Below are 15515 nucleotides of genomic sequence, written 5' to 3'. Positions count from 1 at the left end.
CTGCCGCTGTTCAACAGATGTGGTTCCCTCTCCAAAGTCAAAAAACGCCCTTTAGTCCTCATAACTTGACAGGAAAAAGACCCCTCACAGGCAAGATGGGTGTTTGTTTTAACTAGAGTGCTTCCCCTCAGTCTTGGCTGATACAGACAGAGCCACAGTGGTGACTGGCACTTGCAAGGAACTTCTTCCCTGGAAGAAGGGAAAAGGTTGTTTTCATGGAATGAATCCCACATCCCAGACTGATCTTGTCAGTAACATGCTGAATGGCTCAAGGGAATCAGATAGATCTTAGAACTTTTTTTTTTTTTTAAGCGTAAATGTTTGCCCATCATTAAAAAAGCAGAGTTAAATATTTTCAACCACCTGCAATGGTTTGGTAGCCATCCATGAACTTCCCCCTCATTCCTAGATTAAAAACTAAAAGCAGACCCAAAAGATAGCTTTTGCTGCAGTAGGATACTCCAAGCACTTACTTTCCTGGCCCACAGTAACCTCAGTCTGGGAAGGGACTACAGATATCCTTTTTACAAGGAGTCAAGTCTCAGGCAGAAAGAAAAAATAATGGTGGCTTGGGCCCCCAAAATTATTGCTCTATTTCCTGTTTCAGTGGTAGAAAGTCTCTCTAGAGAGGCGAGAAGCAGAAAATGTTTCTTACAGAGCAGAGTGCAGTCGTTATGTATTAAAATAGTCCTATCTCTCACCAACTTTCAATTTGACCCAAAGCACACTTTGATTTTCAGTTTCTTCCTGTGTCTTGCATCACCATATCCTTGGTTGCTCATACTGAATTAGCTCTTGAATGCTAGTGTACTCAGGGTAACATTTTAATGACAATCTGATACACTGCACCATGTGGGGTTGGAAGTGCCCCACCAGCCCTGACACCTCCAGATGAAGCAGAGCTAGAAAGGACTGTTCCAAGCCTCATCTTGAGTCCTGTACACTTTGCAACTAGACAGTTCATGAATGAAGACTGGGCCTTGGCAACTCTCCGTTCATTACTGACAAATTAACAGTTTCATAATTCCACCTTTCCTTTTGTTCTTTGTGCACAGAAACACACATACACACTTGTTGACTTGGGTTTTTTTCATCTTGACAAATCCTTCCTCTGGCTTCCCTTGGTTTTCAACAGCACAACAGGGAGTCAATCAGGAAAGCTTTACAAGGCTGATAAAACGGATTTGTTTAACTGGTTTCCAGTTCAGTCCAGAGTATTGTGAGGAAATACACAAAGGCAGTGGGAAATAATTATCTTTCTTCTGCAAAACCTCTTGGCCACTATATCACGTGCAAATGTGCATAAAATGTGGGCATTTTCAAATGCATCCAACAGTCTGGGTGCTTCAGAGATCACAGCTGCTCCCTGAAAGTCACAAGGTAGGGATGGACTCATTCAGATGAAACTGAAATTTCATCATGCTTTCATACCTGTAATTAATTTACCAGAAAGCAGTAAGCATTGTCTTCACAAATGGATTTTTAAGACCTGTATCAGCTGTGGTTTGCAGCAACATTTTGGGTCTCAAGGCCGCTACCTGTGACCAGTCTGCAACTGAAACTATCCTGATTACACAAACTGGACCAGTGGGGTAGGAGATAAGCACCAGCAGAGCGGGAGAACATCAAGAAGGACTTCTAACCCAGTGCCCCACTGCTCAGGAAGGCTCTCCCAGGCTAACAGGGCTCAGCTGTCTCCCATTTCAAAGCAAGCTGGGCTGGCACTACTTCAGAGGTCTCCTTCTGCCATTGTGCAGCACAGACAGGACTGTCCTGCATGGCCATCTGAGGGAAGGGGTTGTTTTATTTATAACATGGGAGGAAAAAATAAAGTTACTGAATTGTTTTTCATTTGGGGTGAAGAGGAAGAAAAGAGCTCTCTTATTTTTAATATTCAAAGTGCATTCAGAGTAATTTGCTTTCAAAGGGAGAAAAGGAAGTGTGGAAGCTGATCTTCTACCATGACTGAGAGTTTCTCACACATGCACAGAGATATTTGGTCAAAAATCAAGTTCCTCATGAATCAAAACCAGAATTCAACTGTGTACACAAAACAGCCCCATGAGACCAGGGCTGAGCCAGGTTCTCAAAACTGATCTCTACACACAGGAGCACAAGGATAGAGGCGGGGAGGTCCTCGGGGCATGTTCCCTGTGGGACAGGCTGCGGGGCCTTCTATCCACAGAAAAGGGGACCAAGCACAACAGCATGAGCAGCTGTCCCTGGGGAACGAGGACAGCCATGGTTAGGGTATGTTCCTGTGAGATTGGAGATGCTGGTTCAGAGCAGCCTGGTAAAGTGAGGAGAGTGACGCAGAGAAGTTGTCCACATCCCACAAAGTGCCATCACCTGGCCACTGCATTGTGGAAGCAGCACAGGGCAAGGGAAGGATTGCCTCCTCTATTTTTTCAATCCAGCCCTTCATTGCTATGGCTTCTCTCACCACTCAATGAGGCACTGTGTTTCAGGAAGAAAACAAAATGTTTGTTTGACCCAAAATGAACTTCAGGGCTTCAAATTCACCAATAAGCCATGACAAAAAAATGTGCTTTTTTAGTCAGTCCCTCCAATTTATTTTCACATTTATGTGTTGACAGCCAAACAAAAAAATAAGTATTCGCATAACGACATGCTGTCTTCCACTTGTTTTTCACATGAATGAGGTTACATATTTCAATCCATGGTCCTAAAAACTTGTCAAGATTTTATTTTAAAATTAAATAGAAATGCTTGAGAGAAGAGTTGAGATTACAATAAACATGGATAAGTTTTACTTAGCAACTCTGTGCCTTGGAGAGGACTTAATGCCATTTATTTTATTTATCTGCTACATTTAGCTGGATATATTCCACATTCCATTACAGTTTAGGAGTGATGTATTTCATCCTGTAACAACAATTCCCAGTTAACTGTTACAATAAAATATTTTTGTTTAAAGCCAAGCATATACCAAAAATCATAATGCAAAGCTCATTTCCTTAAGAATCAATGTAGTTTTATTCTGAATTTCCATAAAAAGAAAACATTCTTTTAAAATGCAAACTTTTAGATAGAATGGAAAATGAATTCCATTCAGATGATGTAATTAACCCCAGTATAAATAATGTGTGGTGTATATTGTAATATGATAATGTGAAAGTCCAAAAGGACTCATTCCCAGACCACATCAGAAAATCTACTGAGTCAACAACTGCAGCAGACAATAACAGCACGAGTTAAAGAGCAGATCTTTAAAGCAGGTTAGTCCAAACTGTGCAGCATCGAAAGCACTACTGACAAGATTAAATATGACCACTCACACTCTGGTGTTATGTGAAGTCACTCAGAAAAGACTTGATATGTAAGACCTGCCTGTGAAGCAACAACTCGTTCCACTTGCCACGCTGAACTGCTGCACATGGAAGTACATTCCTGTCTCTGTTTTGCATTATCGCCACCAATTTTAAAATAATTTAAAAGGAAAATGACTTTTTTTTAACTCATTTTCTTAAAATTTGCTTAAATTACATTAAGAAAACATATCTGAAGCTCACTTTCTTGCATAGAGATTCTCTGGGCACATAGGATGTGGCTACAGAGATGTAAGGAGCTGAAATGAAAAAGTATTATTATAGCAATAAACATGTTGTTTCAACTGTCCTCTCAGATCAAAAGAAAAACAGCATTTCAGTGGGATATAAGTGACTCAATGTTATATGTAGAAACAGCTCAAGATCCACATGGTAATGATTACTAAAAGTGCATATTTGTTCACTTTTTCTTGACAAGAGCCACATGGCTTTTTTTAATCTATTGTATCATATATATGATGTAACAGTATATCAATGCAAATCAGACAAAAGCTAAGCAACCTTCCAGCTTAGAGTCCAGACACAGAAGTCAGGCAGGAACTTCTGGTTTCCATTCCCAGCTCAGCCCTCCATGCATACATTTTCTGCTGCTATCTTCCATGTCAAAAATGCACGGTTTAAATCACAAGAGAAAGGAGAGAAACCACTGCATTTTTTATGAATTCTAACACCACGGTAAAACCAAACAGGAAAACGGGCTTTCTCCCCAAAGGCACCCGGAGCAATGACCGCAAGCAGGGGTGACTTACCACTCTGTGCTGAACACTGTGCTGCCCATCTGCCACCATGCCACCTTTGTCATGCAACTTCATTTAATGTAAACCTGCAACTTTGCCCAGAGCTTAGGACTGCAGCAGTAAAACAGCATGAAATTCAGCAGAAGCCCCAGCTGGTATGTGGAACTGCATGGGAAAATATGCCAAATTAAATGGCTGTGGTTCAGTCCTTCCAAGTAATTTTCTATGTACCATGCCCTTCAAAAAAAACAGTATAGTAGCGCTTTAAAAGCATACATTTTACTTCAATATTCTTGATTTCTTTTGGAGAGATTTGGTATCTAGAGTCCATAAGAAAAATGCCATGGCCCCATGACACAACACATTCACATGGTATGAAGTCATGGTGCTGGATCAGAATCTCTCCAAGGAGGATCCTAGTGTGTTAGCAATATTTCTGCTGTAGGCCAAGCTGGACCCCTGAAATAGGTGCTCAGGACTTGATCCATTCTTCATCTCACAGCTTCCTAAATAAGAATATGTTGCCCACAGCTCCCCTTTTTCCCAAAGCCAGGAGCAAGTGCAAGGTTCTGCTCCATCCCAGCTGCTGTGCATTCCCCAGTACAGGTGTGACTATGTGTGCATTCAGGCTGGTGTAGCATTGCTCAGGATAGCAGTGGAAAGGAACTGGGTGAGATGCCTGCTCTGAAGCAGCATCTGCTGGGAGTACCTTCAAGATGCTGTGTGCTGGGTAGCAGCTGGCTCTTACAGGAGAGGAGTTACTAAAACATAGCTCTACAATGCAGTGCTGCTCATACCTCACAAAACACACTGAACACAAAGCAGATCCTTTGATGCCAAGCAAGCTGGGACACTGTGGCTTGCACCAGCCAGTAGTGGTTGTCACAGTAGCTTGCTGTTTTGGCAGAGGTTCTTCAAAATGCAATTGCATATTACATCTCTCTGACTCAAGCTTGTACCACCAGTTCTATTGCATTGCACACAACCAATTTTAATAATCCCAATTAATCCTAATTAATAGGGGAAGCTGTGGCAGCACTGTAAAAATTATAAGGCCTTCTTCAAATCTGAGGTTTGGATTTCAGAGAATTCATAGGTCTTCATTTCATCACTATACATTAAGGTCAAACTAGCAAATGGATTTTGTTAATCTAGCTTCTACTTTTGTGAACAGAAAGAAGGCTCCATTGAATCTATTGATTTTATAAACATATATAAGTTCAACATTTATAATCCAGAAAAGTTAATCAGATCTTTCTTATTTTGTTAAGTTCACAAAGTTCAAATGTGGCAGGAAAGTGAGCTAATGTAAAATTATCGTCTGGGTCAGAATATCTATTTACAGTGTTCAATTACATGATCATATCATTTTGCACAGCCTTCTTTATATTGGCAAACTATAAAAGAGCTTCTTCAAATGGAGCCATTGTTCTGCTGCATGCTCTAAGAATAGCAAAGACTATATATAAGGCCTCAGCCTCAGAGCTATGCAGACGACCTGCCTTGATAAATTCAGAAGTTTCCTATTGCATCAAAGTTCCTTCCTCCTTTCTCTTCCCAGTCTCCCTTCCCAAATATACCAGACTGTATTTGGGCACCCCACATAGATTTAGGTACTGATCTTCCGCAGACAATTGCATTTTATTATGTCCAGATTTGAAAGGCTGCTCTTTTTTAACACCACATTTGGCCTAGTCTGCCAGATGGTAACAGAGCCTTGTGTTATTTACAGTCAGTCGGTGACTTGTTTGCTAGAAGATGCTGATAGAAAGGCTCTTACCTGTCTCTGGACTTCTCTTTTTGTTGCTATAGTTTATGGTCATGGTTTATCCAGAGGAGAGGAGATAGCCACCAGTGGCACTTCATTCCTGAGTTTATCTCTATAATTCCATTGGAAATTCTACTAGAAAATTCAACTTTGTATATTCTCATAGAAGTGAAAATATCGTGGTATATAGAGGTCTTTTAAAGTAGCTAGGAAGTATTATTTTACTTCTAACTGCTGAAAAGAGAGGCAGGGAAAAGAACGTTATTGTCTGGATGGTTAAAGAGACTGCAAGAACATCAGCATTTGTGAAGCTGCAAAGTAGGAGGGCAGGTTAAAAAAAAGAAGAAGAAGAGCTGACAGAAAAAAATATTGAACCTAAGATTTTATTACTTTTCAACGTCCATGAAATAGATCCTCCACTAATACTTATGATCAAACAAACAGGAGGTTTGCCACAGAGATGAACGTCTCAGAAAAATGAAATAAATGCAGTATGATGACAGTTTAGCATCTCATGCCCCAGTTTATGATCTCTTCTCTGATTTCAGGAGCTGCACGCTCCAATTTGAACATATACACTTGTGTCTTCTCTCATTTCCACCTCTCTGTTGGGCTGAAACCTCAGGGAGCAGTACTGTGAAGGTAATAAGAATGATCCCCCCTAGTTCAGTGTAATTCTACTCAAGTGGAGTAATCCTAAATGCACGGATGGTTCCCACAGAGGGAGAATATTGTCTGTAAGGGCCATGGCCCCCCTGGACCCAATCACCTGGCAGGATCCCCCGCAGGAGGGGGCCAGAGGGATGCATTGAGATAACAGAGGAAGCAAAAAGTTCTGAAAGGAGCAGCAGCTCCTTTTTACTCCTGCCAGGGATTCTCAATAGCCTCCCAGCTCAGGGGCTCACTGAAGGAAAAGGGAATAGCTTGGTTATCTAGCTCAGGCAGACTCTCAGGAGGTCCCAAGGGCAAACTGATCTCCAAAGACAGGAGATACTTTGCTTTGCTTTCAGCCTGCAAAGCCATGCGCTTAAATCCTGATCAAAACAACTGTGGGTTAAAGCTGCCTGTGCAAGCTTTTGGTATTGTGCAAAGCCTTTCTGTTTACTAGTGCTTCCCACACAGCTCCTGAAGAAATGAAGTGTAAGAGGGTGGGCAGTGCAATTCCCAAGTATTTCCAGAAGAAACACCCATTGCCCCAAGGTTCAGAAGTGCCTGGCAGACACCCTGAGAGCAACCCAGGGAGTCCCCAGCAGGCCAGATTTCATCACAGTGAGTAACCAAAAGCTTCTTGAGAGTATATTTTTTGGATTTGTATAATTTTTCAAAGCTATGCAGACAGCTTCCATGCAATTTCTTCAAACCTAACTCACTCACTCTGTATCTCAAACACGCACACCAGGAATGCAGCAGTCTGGCACGAGTTGCTCATGAGAGGGAAGAGGAGCCAGCTGCTATTTATACATGACATACACTATGCCTACACTCTTAGCAAGTGACTTCAGACTGTGGCATGGAAAAATACTTGAGGAACAGACCCTCGTTTTATTTCAGTTTTAGGAATCCCACCAGCGCACTCACTGAAGAAACAGCTCCTAGAAAAGCTGCATGCAAACACATAGAGCTAGATTTTAAAACTGTGTTAGTTTTGGCCTACCTTTGCTCTCTCTGGAGTTATTTTGGCCAGCACTCTCCATTTCTGAGAATCTCGCAGATAGAATTACAAGAGGGAGACTTCTTCACACACACTCTGATGCACTGAAGGAACATTTCTGGCATCTTTAAAGAACCTGACTTCTCTGGAACTGGGGATACCATGGAAGGTATAAAAAATTACAGGCAGTGTATCCAGATTTCAATGGCACCCATTTTAAATTCCACTGAATTATATGAAACACTTTGGATCAAATAAGAAAGATCTTCTGAATAAATAAAGTAAGGAAACTTGGCTGATAGAGCAAAGATTATTTAAAAATACAAAGTAGCACAAACTGCTCTCAGTAATACTGTGCTTTATTGGGGCATTCCCTTTTGATATACTTGAAAATTCTACACTGATGAACAACATCAGAGCAGGAGGGCAGGGGAGGGCAGGGCAGGGCAGGCGAGGGGAGGGGAGGGGAGGGGGGAGGAGGGAGGGAGGGAAGGGAAGGGAAGGGAAGGGAAGGGAAGGGAAGGGAAGGGAAGGGAAGGGAAGGGAAGGGAAGGGAAGGGAAGGGAAGGGAAGGGAAGGGAAGGGAAGGAAGGGAAGGGAAGGGAAGGGAAGGGAAGGGAAGGGAAGGGAAGGGAAGGGAAGGGAAGGGAAGGGAAGGGAAGGGAAGGGAAGGGAAGGGAAGGGAAGGGAAGGGAAGGGAAGGGAAGGGAAGGGAAGGGGAAGGGAGGGGAAGGGAGGGAAGGGAGGGAAGGGAGGGGAAGGGAGGGGAAGGGAGGGGAGGAGGGAAGGGAAGGGAAGGGAAGGGAAGGGAAGGGAAGGGAAGGGAAGGGAAGGGAAGGAAGGAAGGGAAGGGAAGGGAAGGGAAGGGAAGGGAAGGGAAGGGAAGGGAAGGGAAGGGAGAGGGAAGGGAAGGGAAGGGAAGGAAGGGAAGGGAAGGGAAGGAAGGGAAGGGAAGGGAAGGAAATGAGCACCAAAGTTAGCAGTTCAGTCAAGGCCTCTGAAGGAAGTGATGAGATGCCAAGAAAATGTGGAGATGTAAACCCTGACCCTCACAAAGATTCATTTTAGAATGCGCTGAAGGACTCAGGTTACTTCACTGGACACTGAATTTTGGCTTTACTAACAGCACCTGTAGAACATTTTGCATTTTCATTGACTTCCGACAGGATTTAATTACAACTACTGTACTATGCTGTATGCAAAATATAACACACAAATATGCTACCTGTCATAGCTGAGGTGAAGGTAAGCAGAACCTGCTTCACTTGGGTGAGTCACAGCAGAAGGAAGAAATAATTTGCTGAGAGCTGCAAGTCAAATCAGTGGCAGAGCCAAGCTTGGAAATCAGGCATTCATCATTTTAAGGAGCAAATATTTGGGATGTTGGCTACTTGCTGAGTTTGGGGAAAAAAGGAGAGGGACAAGAGATTCTCTCTTACTAAAACTAAAAGTGCAATATGTGGTTTCATTTTTTTACTACAGAGGCATCACCAATGCAAAAGGCATTGAGCAGCCTGGCATACTGAAAAGCGGTAAGCAATAAACACTGAGGCAAGACATAATTCAGATAAGTCATTTGGATAATGCAATAGATCACGTAAATCACCATCATTCCCGAAACAAACTGCAAAGCTGACTTCATTACTGACACTGGTAACACCACCACCCTGTAGGTGCTCAGTGCAGGGAAAAAGAGCACAGACATTCCCGGTCACCTGAATGCAGACATGGCTCCACTCTACTCCCACAAGCACCCTATGTGAATTCAGGAGCAGTCTGTCGGTACTCTTCATGTTTCTGGCCAGTTTATAGTAGCTAAGTGAATCCTTAATAAAGGTGTCTGAAGAGGACAGCACCTGCATTTTTTTCACAACAAGAACCAATTTTATATCCTCAAATAGTACAGACAATTCTGTTTGATGGAGCACTTTTTGAAAATGGCTTATCATTTCATAGAGATAAAGAAGATGTGAAATGCCATTTAAAAATCAGAGTACTAAGAACAAGGCTGGATTAAAGAAAAAGTTGGGGGAGAGAAAGATCAGTTTGAGGGATAAAGCCTTTACACTAAAAGCTTTAAAAACACACCATATAAAACATAAAAAAAAAAAAAAAAAAAACAGGGCCAGAAGAGGCCTGAGAAATCGGGATGTACATCCTTGTGCTTTAAGGACTGACTACACATCATTTCTGACAAATATTCCTTAAACCTATTTTTAAAAGCTTGGGTGTCAATTTTCACCATCTTCAGGCAACCACTTCCCACATTTCTCTCTCCTTTTCCTGAGAAAGTATTTCCTAATACCCCTTTCTCACTTAAACATCTTGCTAAAGTTTCTTTTTTTTTTTTTCTGGATATAAACTCATTAATTCTTGCCTCAGCACCAGTGAATGTATAATAAAACCATATTACTTTTCATTCTGCCATATCCTCTTGCTTGTCTGAAGGTTAGCACCACATTTCCCTTCATTCCTCAAAGGAAAGAGAACAACTTTCTTTATTTTCCTCTCCTTGTATTATAAGCACATCTCCCATCATCCTTGTGGCCAAGGAAACAGAGATCTCCAGTTGATCCAATCTTTCTTTACTTCAAGTGTTTAACATTGAACATACTGCAACTAAGGAGTCAATGGCAGGATCATCTCCCAGCATACATACACCTTGTGCTGCTGGTCCTCCAGCATCTGAGGGGAGCAACACTAGCTTTTTATCCCTTAGCTCACCAAACAACATCCCAATAAAAATCATTACCTTCCCCCACTGTTGATCACACCTTCCAAGAAGGGATCCATAGGTTGTGGCCATCTGGCACAATATCATCAGCAAAGGTGTTTGAAGTCTTTACTCATTCTGAAGCTCGTTCACTAAACAACTAGCTCCTCACACACTATTAGTATGGGGACAAGGAATTTTCACGTGTCAGGATTACAGTGGTTACAAACATAGTTACAGATGGCTGATGGTCTTCTGTTTTAACATACAAAAGGTGTAGCCTTCAGCCTGCAGCACAGTGCAGTGCAGCTGAACAGCTCCAGGCAGGACCATTGGCTGCAGCATGCATGAGCCCACTCTGCTGCTAGTCATGCTAAAGATCTACTTGCTCAGTCCTTGCTCAGCAGTACAGCACATGCACATCTTGCCCTTCACTGGGCTTTGTCCATGCAGTTCTTTTTCTGCACAACTTGTACTGCCCAATTATCCAGAGAGGGGCATTGGTAAAAATGCATGGGCAAAGAAAGAAATGTAACCACTTATGCCAAAATATGTATATATTAAAATGAATAAATAAAAAAATAAATGAAAACATATTGTATATTTCATATACAAGGCCAATTGAGAAACTCTCTGTGAATTGTGAAGGAACAGCTTAACAGTGTTTGGTGCACCGCCTGGGCACAGAGAGAGCTGATTCTTTTATGCACATTAAAAGTTTCAGATAAAAGGACCCCTGGTTACTGACTCGTTGCTACATCTCTCTACATATAGTTGAATTGTGTCTCTGTATGTATTATAAACAAAGGGATCTGTTCAGAAATCCCTTCCATATCAGACCACTAGTGAAACCAAAAGAGAGAATCATGCCTGCTGTTGTGCAAATCAGTAAGCTCAGACAGTTTCCAGACATGCAAAGTCTTGGGGAAGCCATCTCCTGAGGATGATAAGGTCTGGGCCTCTGCTGCACCCATCGTCTCAGCCACTGCAAAAATGCAACCTCATCATGTAACGTCAGAGGACCAAAAGCAAAGAAAAACTGTCATTGGCAGAATTCCTCCATACTTACATCAAATACTCATCACTGTTACAATACTTCACCACTGTCCCAGTGTTTTTATTTCCAGAGCTCTTCGGATATTCACAAAGGTGGTAGATCCTGCGGTGAGGACAAAACGCAAAGCAGATCTACAGATGTGCAGAGCATCCTTTCAGAAGCCTTTCATCTATCATATGATACTTTCTGGTTAAGTGATCACCTCTGATCTGTTGAATCAGAGTCTTAATCATGTCCTGGGCATCAAGCAAAGAAGCTGCTAGCAACATTAACAGGGTTACTCAGGACTGGGGGTGGAAGTCCCCGCTGTTTAAAGCAAGAATTAGACAGTATTACCACATGATCCCCTCACTCAGACTCTTTGAAGTGTTATGAAAACATTTTTAAAGCAGTGTTTGCCACATGATAGTCACTCATATTATATCGGTCTTACCCCTCCTCTTTTCATCTATGAGCACCTCATTACCAGTGGATAATACCAATGCTGAAATACCACTTTCCCTAGGGAGCAAAATAATAATTGTGTGTGTCATTCGAGAAGGATCTGCTTTCTATGCAGCAATGCACGGTTATAAAACACTTTTGACAAAAATTTTGATTTTGTCATGTTCTCAGGTCAAGAAATACCGATACAATGTGTGATCGTTTGTTTCCAGTCAGGGATCTTGAATGCACATTTGTTTGCACAAAAAGCAAACATATCTGCCCATTAAGGCAGAAAATAAAATAACGATGCCAGTAACTGCAACAACAGTACTGCTACTATTACTACATTTCCATTTGTCCAAAGAAAACAATGAGTATTTATTCCATGAAAATCATGACTTGGCTCTGTATTTTCCTTTCTCTAGAATAAGAGTTAACAGGGGTCACATTGTAATGTGCTTTATCAGAACATGACCTCTTCAAATCAGCTCAGGAAGTCAAAGTTTAGGTGAAAAAGAACACAAAAGGAAAGACTGCAAATGTCAGCAGCATTAGTGTACACAATGTAGCTGTCATTATGTTAGAAGAATTTCTCAGATAAATATTTCAGATTTGGGCTTAAACCCCCTGAAACAGACCCTTGTGCCTTATATTTTGTACTGTGGAACACTTAAGTTAAATTCTTTCCCCTTTCTGAGTAATTACCACAATCTCATTTGAGAGTAATTAGACCAAATAATCCCTTCCCCAAAGCCCAGCCCCAGTGCTTACCACCTTGCAGGGTATGCAGCCAAGCCCTGGCCTTGTCCACCTTCAGGGTCACCTCTGCATTCATCTCCAACTACAACAGAGCACCCCTCACTGCTCTAAATATTCAATTTTTGGAAAGTAATTTCTCCAAATCTTACAACTTCTCAGTTTTTGCTTTGATTTTGAGATTAGCGAGTTTCAGTAAAATATGAAGGGAACCTTCAGATACAAATGTAGTCCAAGCCTATTTTCAAAATGGAGATACTCTTCCACAAGAGAATGGGGCTTTTCATGCTGTCCTGGCTCCATCTCCCAGAACACATGCAAAAAAGCCTTCAAAGGACACTGTCCAACACATCCAAGCCAAAAGGGTGAAGGTCATCCACTGAGGCAACCAAAGGAGGATAATGGCAGAGTGGAACAATCTGAACCCAAGGTATTTTTAAACTTTATCATCAGGGGAGTTAAAACACTGTGCATAATGCTAGTTGTTGTCAAGATTAACTACGGTATCGTGGGAAAAAAGGGCTAAAGTCACATAATAATTACATTCACTTTGATGTTTATTAAGAACAGCTACTCTTGTAAAATTATAATGCTGCACTCACAGATTAGAGACTAAGTTCCGTCAGCACTTTCACTGTAACATTTAGTAAGATTAGTCATTTCGTTAATGAAATATACAACTGGATTATGCTTTTTAAAAAAGGCTTTCTATACAGACCTTTTAACCCACAAATACAGGACTGATAGGATTTTATACTATAAGTGTTAAATGCATATGCAGCAATAATCTTCATTCTTGCATGGAGAGGTACATCTACACACAGGCATTTTACCTTTTGACAAAGAAATGAAGTTCTACTTTTATGCAAGGCTCCTTGTTAACAGAATTTGAAAATCCAAGTTCACTTAAAAATGAGAGTGAGTATTAAAAAAAAGAAAGAATTTTCTCTACTCTTGCTGCATGGGGCAAAATTTGCAGAAATGCTCAAATTACTTGTGTGGGAGAGAGAATACAAAGATGGAGAAGCATGGAGAAAAAGTGCCCTTCTGTAAATTTCTATCAGTACAATGATTCATCTAGAGAAGGTGATAAAAATAACAGTTCCTTCAGTCTGCATCTACTGGGTCAGAAGCTGCAGTGACCAGGTAGCTTAATGGTGCTCAGTACATAATAATACCCACTTCCATCATAGATGGGTGTTTTTCAAGACTTAAAATATTCATTACACATTCTGGAGAGGCAGCAATGGTTATTATTATTGTTTTCTGGGTGGAGACTGAGGCAAAGAGAAAGAAAGCACCTAATCTGAATGAATACATAAATTGGTACTTAGAGCAATTTAGGAGAAATTTGGGTATGCAAGTTCAAGCAAGTGAGCCATCAGCTCTCCACCCAGCTGCCTGGGCTGTGGGGTGTCCAAGTTCTCACCAGAGACTCAGGCTGTTATGCATTTTATGAGCACCTCCAAACTGTGCTGTAGGTTGTCTTGAGCCAGGGTGCTTGTCTTAAGCCTGAAACACAGCCACCTTCCCCACTCTTGTCAGGTACGAACCCAGCACTCTCACCCGTCACCTCCTGCCTTGAAAACTTGGCTGCTGGACAAAGCAAACTGGAGATAATTCTCACTTTGGAGATGATAAATAGGTGTACAAAAAGGAGAAATGTAATATTCAGAGCAAGAGCAATGCCAAAGAAGACAGCACTCCAGCACTCCAAGTCCCAAGTACACATTCCTGTGCCTTATCCTGGTTAATACAATAAATGTCAGAAGCTAAAGCAGTGATGAACAGCAGACTCCACTACTCTATACTGTTTTCCAGAGCTAGATTTTAAAGCTGAGTTCAGGTACCTACACAAACTTTGGCCTTCAGCACAGTCATAACATTCAGAAAAGAAATCAGTGGGAAAGAATGGCTGAGGGCAGCTCAGATGGAGGGGCAGAAAACAGACGGAAGGGTGCTTAACAACCACCAAACAAACAGTTTCTAGTATGAAGTTTACAGCTGTTAAGACACTCAGTGATGTAGCATAGAGCAAGATTGCAATTAATTTTACTGTTGTAGACAATACCAACAAGGAAAAGTGAATGTTTTCTGATCATTACAGGGCAAGATTTTCTGTCTTTATAAACTGGCAAAAGGAAGATTTTAGTATTGGCTTTCACAGTGAGGGTAACAGAGCACTGGAACAGGCTGCCCAGGGAGGTTGTGGAGTCTCCTCTGGAGATACTCAAGACCAGCCTGGATGTCCACTTGTGCTACCAACTATAGAGAGTCTGCTTTGCAGGGAGGTTGGACTCAATGATCTCTAGAGGTCCCTTCCAACCCCTACAATTCTGTGATTCTGTGTGATTTTGTGATATTTGCTCAGTATTAATTAATGGTATCTTTATCTGTCACTTTAGTGGAGCTGGAAGTCAGACTTAAATCTGATTACAAAGTTAACCTGTAATTAATTCCTCTGCAAATCACAGCAGACAGACCAATGGGGCAGCACAAAGCAAATGTTTGTCATACTTCACTCATTTCTGTGGAAATTTTATTGTTTAGAACAGCCAGCTTGCAAGCAGCGAGTTCAGGGTATATCTTCTTTCACAAAAAAAAATCTCAGTCCCATAGGCCATCCAGCTGCAACAGTTATGCTGTTAGATGAACACTGTTTACATTCCTCCAGCAGAATGAGATAATACAGGAATGTCAAAAATTCAGTCAAATCTGCTGAAGAAAATTCTCTCCTTTGCAAAAGATCTGAATTTCGGACAGTGGGATTTTCCACAGCTCTAAACTGTCATTTTCCAGTTTCTGTGCTATCAAGTGATCTACTGGCTGGTCTCATACAACTGTAAACGCAGCAGTACATTTTTAATTGATATCCTTCTGGCCAGATAGTTTGTCCGTCTCATATTCAGTTTCCCAGGCAGCAACGCTAAGGAATAAGAACAGCTGAGTCAGAAAAGCACTTCATTTTGACATAACAGACTCGTGATTCTTCTCCAGCTGAATGAAGAGAACAAGTACAGTAGTTTTCTCACAATATAGTGCCCTTCTTCAAAAGAA

At 41.5% G+C, this 15515-nt stretch overlaps 2 long non-coding RNA genes across 4 annotated transcripts in view; both read right to left on the bottom strand.

Moving 5' to 3' along the window:
* LOC104909842 (uncharacterized) overlaps positions 1-7933 on the bottom strand; it is a 50458-nt gene extending 42525 nt beyond the window's left edge. Inside the window, exon 1 of the long non-coding RNA XR_014882245.1 lies at positions 7510-7933. This is a non-coding gene — a long non-coding RNA (uncharacterized LOC104909842). The remainder of the gene's footprint in view (positions 1-7509) is intronic.
* The window catches only part of LOC104909825 (uncharacterized), a 145528-nt gene that overhangs the window by 87437 nt on the left and 42576 nt on the right, over positions 1-15515 (bottom strand). The gene's annotated exons all lie outside the window — the stretch shown is intronic.

The sequence above is a fragment of the Meleagris gallopavo genome, chromosome 1, assembly GCF_905368555.1.
Source record: "Meleagris gallopavo chromosome 1, MGAL_WU_HG_1.1, whole genome shotgun sequence".
Lineage (NCBI taxonomy): Eukaryota > Metazoa > Chordata > Aves > Galliformes > Phasianidae > Meleagris > Meleagris gallopavo.
Note: the sequence above shows the minus strand (reverse complement) of the source record. Positions and strands in the feature narration are given on the sequence as shown.